This window comes from Gymnodraco acuticeps, unplaced genomic scaffold (genome assembly GCF_902827175.1).
Source record: "Gymnodraco acuticeps unplaced genomic scaffold, fGymAcu1.1, whole genome shotgun sequence".
Lineage (NCBI taxonomy): Eukaryota > Metazoa > Chordata > Actinopteri > Perciformes > Bathydraconidae > Gymnodraco > Gymnodraco acuticeps.
In genome coordinates, this window is record NW_022992140.1 from 326,451 (window position 1) to 333,632 (window position 7,182).

A 7,182-nucleotide genomic window follows, 5' to 3' on the forward strand; every position below is an offset into this window, starting at 1 on the left:
GTTCCATCTGTTGCCAAAAGGTAAGCGTAGGAAGTACGTTCGGAGGCAGTGGCTAGCGAAATGTGGCCGGCCCGAACCGAAAGATCCACAGGCGCATGTATGCAGCGAACATTTCAAGTTTCCGGACGACTACTCTGAGAGTATGATAAAACATAACATGGGATTTATTGAACAACCATTACTTAATGGAGATGCAGTACCATCGGTCTTTCTGGTGTCATCACCGACCAGGACACCAGTTCGGCCAGTTGAGAAATCGCCCTCTGCAAGTGTGAAGCGACGGAGGACCAGAAGTAGTGCTCGGAGTAAGAATAAGGTATGTTATAGTGCAGGGGTGGCCAACCCGCGGCTCTCGAGCCGCATGCGGCTCTTTGCCTAGTTTCATGCGGCTCTTCAGTTCATATCGAATTGTATAGCCTATGTGTGAGTTTGGGGGAGAGACACTGACTCCTGACTAGTGTTGCACGGTGTACCGATACTTGAAAGGTACCGCGATACCCTGCCGTTAAAAACGTTACGATTCCTCCGTTTCATTAATATCGGTACTTTATGAATGACGGGGAAAAGTACTCCGGTGAGAAAGCGCTGTTTTAATAAGAGCCGTGTGTGTTCAGCGCTCTGCTTTCACTCCCTGCACTGCAGCCGTGCCTGCAGTCCCGCCCCTCTCAAGCACGCTCTAAGTCCCTCCCCTCTCAAGCACGCTCTAAGTCCCTCCCCTCTCAAGCACGCTCTAAGTCCCTCCCCTCTCAAGCACACTCAAGTGCCTCCCCTCTCTCGTGCACGCGCTAGCTGCCAGAGCATGTGAGAAAACGAGAAGCAAGTGGGAGTGCAACTGCCGCTGCGCCTCGGCTTGTTGACAACAAAGACGCCAGAAGCGAAATTTGGAAGTATTTGAGCGATATCTCTGACAGTGAGGGCAAGCCTACGGACACCACGAGGCCCGTCTGTAAGAAATGTATTAATTGTATTTAATACAAATTATTGTCATTTATTTTATTTATTGTTCTCATTGTTAAAAAGAATCGGAATCGCAATTCTTGACTTGGTATCGAAACCAAAATGTTGGTATCGTGACAACACTAGCTACTCCTGACAGTTAAACCTGATATTTAGTAGGTCTGTTAAGTATTGAATGCTGATAATTCTGACGTAATTTGGCCGGTCAAAGTTGTTTGGGCTCGGATAAAATCGCTCCGTTACTTTCGTCCCGTGTTACTTTCGTCCCGGCTCTCCCTACTTGTGTATGTGTGGTGTCAGGTGTCAGTATGAGAGGATGACAGCGTGTCTAATTTTGATGTGGCCCAAGAGCCAATCACAATAATACCTGCGATGCAGTGAACCAATTTGAGGGGGGGGGGAAACCTATCGTTGATTAAACACTATCCAGTGTTTCCCGCCAACGGAGCCCCGCGCCCCCCCCCTGAAATTCAAGGTGTTTAAAAAATATATATAATTTTTTTTTTAAAATATATATATAGCACCAAATTCCAAATAATCTATAACTACTGTCACTTTTCATATTGAACATGTGCTCTTTTATTAAATAAACTAAACGCTTTCATTTTAAGTTGTGAGTTTAGTGTTTTTGACCCTAAGAAACACTGATGCATTAATCAATAACAATAATCCACAGCTCCTCTCTCTGCTCCAGAGGATTTCAAAAATATATATCCCAATGCCACAAAGATGCATCAGTGACGTGGTTGAAATCTTGTCTCCAGAAAACAAAAAACTGAAACAAGCGGTATCAGTGACTGTGTGTTTGATGTGGCTCTTTGCAGAAACATAGAACAAATGTGGCTCTTAACCTCTGACTGGTTGGCCAGCCCTGTTATAGTGCATTTCCATTGCAGCGGGTAGCCCCGTTTAAACGTCCTTTATCGTCCAGGCCAGGCCAGTTTTTGGTGGCCTTTCCATATAGCGTAGTACCGGCTAGTGGGTATTTTCCCCCAGTTTTTCCGGCCCCATAAAATCGTGGTTCTAGGGCCAGGGACAACGAGGCTGAGTATGCTAAACTAGAGAGGGAATCGCTAGCAAGGGTGGTACTACATGCATACATATCTAGTAATCAAAATCATTGTATCTACTAAGTAGTACTAAGTAGGCTCGAACCTGTATGGCTGAATTCCCCCATCCAATCTCTTCATATTGCTAAAAACTTCTTCCTCGGCTGACGAGTCCGAACTCAAATACTCCGCCATGTTTTCGTGTGTTTACAAAGTGAACGCATGGATGACGTCACGACCATCACGTGACTACTGAAAATGGGCAAAATGGCAGCGGCCTGACGGAATATACAGGTTTTGATAAAAAAGAGCTATAAAATCATTATTTACCGGGGAATATCGCTGATTTCTTCAGGGTATAGTTTAAACATAATGTTTCACTAAATACTGAAGTTTTGATTAATTATCTAATGAGTGGAGCATTCCTTTAATAATACCTTAAAGCGGACAAAAGGCACTGGAGAACACTTATTCATTAACACCCTTTAATGAAGCAAACTAATGCCTTAACTCACTCAAATACAGTCGTTTACTTATTTAGATGAAATGAATGTGCGTAGAGTTTTAAAGTATAGCCTCACCTTGATTCTGGCGCATTGCTTATCGTTTTATAGATCTATTCTCACCCACCATCTTTGTTTGTGACGTAAAGAGTGTAAGAGTCACGTTTCTGAATCGGACACTGAGTGGATGCAGTCACAGCCAATCGGAGTCTGATTCAGAGGGTTGCCTGTCAGTTCTGTTGCCTGTCAGTTCCGTTGCTATCAGTGGCGTTTTCTCCGGGAGGCCAAGGGAAGCCAGGCTTCCCCTGTTTTTTTGGTTTGTAGTTATAATTTAAATAAATAAATAAAAACACTTTGTTTTGTTTCGATAATTCTCCTTTGTTGTGTGTTGCTGCCGGCCCGTCTCTCCCCCATTCTCATTGAGTATTTTACAAAGAGTGAAACAGCGCCCCTCTAGATGTTATGGTGAAACAGTAGATTGCACTCTCTGTTGCGAGAGGAGGCCAGCCGAATCTGGCTTCCCTTGGTGAAAAAAAAATGGAGGGATTGACCAATCAGATGAGGCTCACGTGATGCCCCTGCCAACCTGTGATTGGTCAGGGCCATGCCAAGGGAAGCCAGAGGCAGCTGGCTTCCCTTGCCTCACAATCCAATCAAATCGCATCAACTTAGTGTTGCAGTGACGCATCCTAAAACCCGGAAGTAAGCTGCGCTCGGGTTCCCTCGACAGAAAGCAATGGGATTTCTCCATAGGATTTTGGAAAATAGCTCGAAATAAGGTCAGTGGAAAACGAACCTGTTTGATAAATGCAAGTTTTGTTCAGTCGGATAATATCCACATGTCTACCCTACTTTTATAATGTTCGAATCATAAATCTAATCGATAGAAGATAGATAGCGTCACTGCACCACTCTCACCGCCGTTAGAAAGTAGCAAGCAACTGAAGCAAGTGCAATTATGGAGGGTGGAGATTTGGAGTATTTCATCAAAAATAATTGTACTAAACTTCCGCTACAGCAGCAACAACAAATACAATCTGATGACAGGCCAATGCCCAAACTGGAGCTGTGTACAGCGAGGAAAAAAGGAGAGAGTCGGACGTAAAACGTTAAAGGTCTCCTGACTTAGTTTGTGAATGAATGCTTATTAGAGTTTCGGCTGGAGAGTGCGTGCGGACCTGTCGGTTAGATAACAGGCGTGTGTAAGTCCTGCATCTGATACAAATGTGTGTAAAATGATACCGGGTGCTGTAATCACTCATCTGGTTACGTTATTACATTGACCACCACACCCCCGACCCAAAAGAAAGGACGTATTATTGGCTTCCCCTAATTTTTTCCCCACGCCACGCTACTGGTTGCTATGGTTCTGTTGTTATGTGTACTGAAACGAGAGCCGGTATAATTCCATGCGCGAAAACTAAATAAAAATTGGAATACGTTATTTTAGTGTCTTAAAAGTAGACTGAGGTATGAAGGGTTAACGTTACATCTTAGAATAATTTTTAGTCATGTTCTGTATACATACTAACATATAAGAGTATACTTAGTGTGGTTACTCCATGTTTACTAGCTATAACATCAACGTTGTTACATCACTCTTTTTCACTTCTTACTCAGTCAGCCAGAGTGCAGATATCATCATTAGATTCCAGTAGCGTGGCGTAGGGGAAGCCCATTTTTTGGGTCGGGGGTGGTCAATAACGTAACCAGATGAGTGATTCAGGGCCGTATTCATGGAGTCAACATTGGGGGGGACCAAAAATTCAATACAAATTTGAATACTAATTTCCTGCCATTCTAAAGGAAAATACATAAAAAAACACATTGGATACTTTAAAACCTGTTAAACCCCATGCCCCTGCCCGTGGGGGCAAAACACAACAATAGTCACGAAACTGTGTCTCAGGCATGGGTGTAGGAAGCATCCTCAATGTGGGTGGGACAATTTGACGGGGGGTGTGGGCGGGCGGGGGACCTAACCTCCTCTAGGGGGGTCCGGAGGCATGCTCCCCCGGGAAGATTTTTTTTTAAATGTTGAAGTTAAAAGCATGAATCTGGTGCACTTTGAGAGCAACATTAGGGACTAAATCTATGGATACATCTCAACAACACCCATGTGAAACAGAACTGAACAGATTTACTTTTTCTTTATGCATATTTTACAACTCACTCCCTTTTTAAACTGTAGTATGAGTTGGAATGATTTCATACCTGTTATTCTGTTATTCTCTTATTTTGTATAACTATAATGATCATATAAAGGTGTGCCTTGGAAATACTTGTTTTGCATCAATCTTGATACAGGGTACTTATTATATGTTATAGTTTGGATTCCTAAAGCTTTTAGTCTACTATCCCATCATTCAAGGGTGGTTTTCACAATAAGTAATGGTTTATTTTTTGCACGGACACTATCATTTACATTTTTTTACTATGTTCAATCTGAATTTACTTTAAAAACATCTATATTGATTCTGACTTTTTCTACATCCAACCACAGGTTTATCATTGCTTTGAGAAAAAAGATTATTCATTTAACCATTTTTAGAAGTGAAGATATAGTCAATTGTTCTGGGAATGTCATTTTTCAAACCTGAGACCTGAAAAACTAAATAAAGTACAACTATAACCATAATCACATTAAAGCATTTCAATCCATAGAAAGGTCTGTGCCACGCAATTTCAGTAGAAACAGGAACACTTTATTGCCCTTTTGTTCTACATTTCAGTTGAAACAGGAACACTTTATTGCCCTTTTGTTCTACAGCCACGACTCGCGGCTAAACGGCTGCTTGCCGCTCATTCAAAATCAAAAAGACCCCCAACTTCCTCCCAGACACCCGCCCAAAAAGCCCAACCCTCAAGTAAAGGACCCAAAAGCCTTTTTGCGCTTATCGTTGGCACTGATAAAAGACTGGCATATTCCTTCAAGGTCCAGTCTGTCCAGTTTCTTCTGGTGCACATGACATATGGCCACATTATTCAGCCTCGTTTGACTCATCGATGATCTAAGCCATATCTTAAGCCTCCTCAGGGCACTAAAACTCCTCTCAGCCTCTGCAGAAGAGGCAGGGACGACCAACAGAAGCCTTACTAAAGCTTCCACCTGACCGAAGAGACCTCTCACCTCTGGCACCATTTCCAGAATAATGCTAGCAACATCTGAGCTTGTTTCATAGGTGTAATTAGCCCCAAACATGGCCAGCTGCACCTGCAGTAGTCTTGAATTCAATTCAGGATACTCTTCTACCACCTTGTCTCCGTGTAGCAGCACATTTTCAAGCTGCTGCAGCTTGTGGAATCCAGCTTGTTCAAACCTCTCTATGAATTGAGTATTCACTGTGTCCAAGGCATTGTAGAATTCGACTCTGTACAAGGACTGGGCATCGGGATGGATATGGGCTGCAGCCTGACCGGTGTAACGCTTTGTAGGTTTGCGGACATGAGGGATCTGAATTGGTTGTAGGTCCAACTTTGTTGCCACAGCAGTTGCTTTCGAGAACAATACATCAAAATGCTCCTCCGTTCGTTTGACCTGCATGCTTGTTTTGACATGGTCTACAGCAGGGGTGGCCAACCAGTCAGAGGTTAAGAGCCACATTTTTTCTATGTTACTGCAAAGAGCCACATCAAACACACAGTCACTGATACCGCTTGTTTCAGTTTTTTGTTTTCTGGAGACAAGATTTCAACCACGTCACTGATGCATTTTTGTGGCATTGGGATATTTTTTTTTTAAATCCTCTGGAGCAGAGAGAGGAGCTGTGGATTATTGTTATTGATTAATTCATCAGTGTTTCTTAGGGTCAAAAACACTAAACTCACAACTTAAAATGAAAGCGTTTAGTTTATTTAATAAAAGAGCACATGTTCAATGTGAAAAGTGACAGTAGTTATAGATTATTTGCAATTTGGTGCTATATATATATATTTAAAAAAAAAGTATATATATATATTTTTTAAACACCTTGAATTTCAGGGGGGCGCGGGGCTCCGTTGGCGGGGCGCAGCGCCCCTCCAAGACAATGGCAGGGGAAACACTGGATAGTGTTTAATCAACGATAGGTTTCCCCCCCCTCAAAGGTGATTGGTTCACTGCATCGCAGGTATTATTGTGATTGGCTCTTGGGCCACATCAAAATTATACGCGCTGTCATCCTCTCACACTGACACCACACATACACAACATACATAACACGGGACGAAAGTAACGGAGCGATTTTATCCGAGCCCAAACAACTTTGACCGGCCAAATTACGTCAGAATGATCAGCATTCAATACTTAACAGACCTACTAAATATCAGGTTTAACTGTCAGGAGTAGCTAGTGTTGTCACGATACCAACATTTTGGTTTTGATACCAAGTCAAGAATTGCGATTCCGATTATTTTTCGATATTTTCTTAAAAAAAGGGAAACGGTCTTAAATGTAATTATTGTGCTTTATTTCACACCAGAACCATAACCATAACACAAACGTTTAAACAATGAGAACAATAAATAAAATAAATGACAAGAATTCGTATTAAATAAAATTAATAAATGTCTCACAGACCGGCCTCGTGGTGTCCGTAGGCTTGCCCTCACTGTCAGAGATATAGCTCAAATACTTCCAAATTTCGCTTCTGACGTCTTTTTTGTCAACAAGCCGAGGCGCAGCGGCAGTTGCA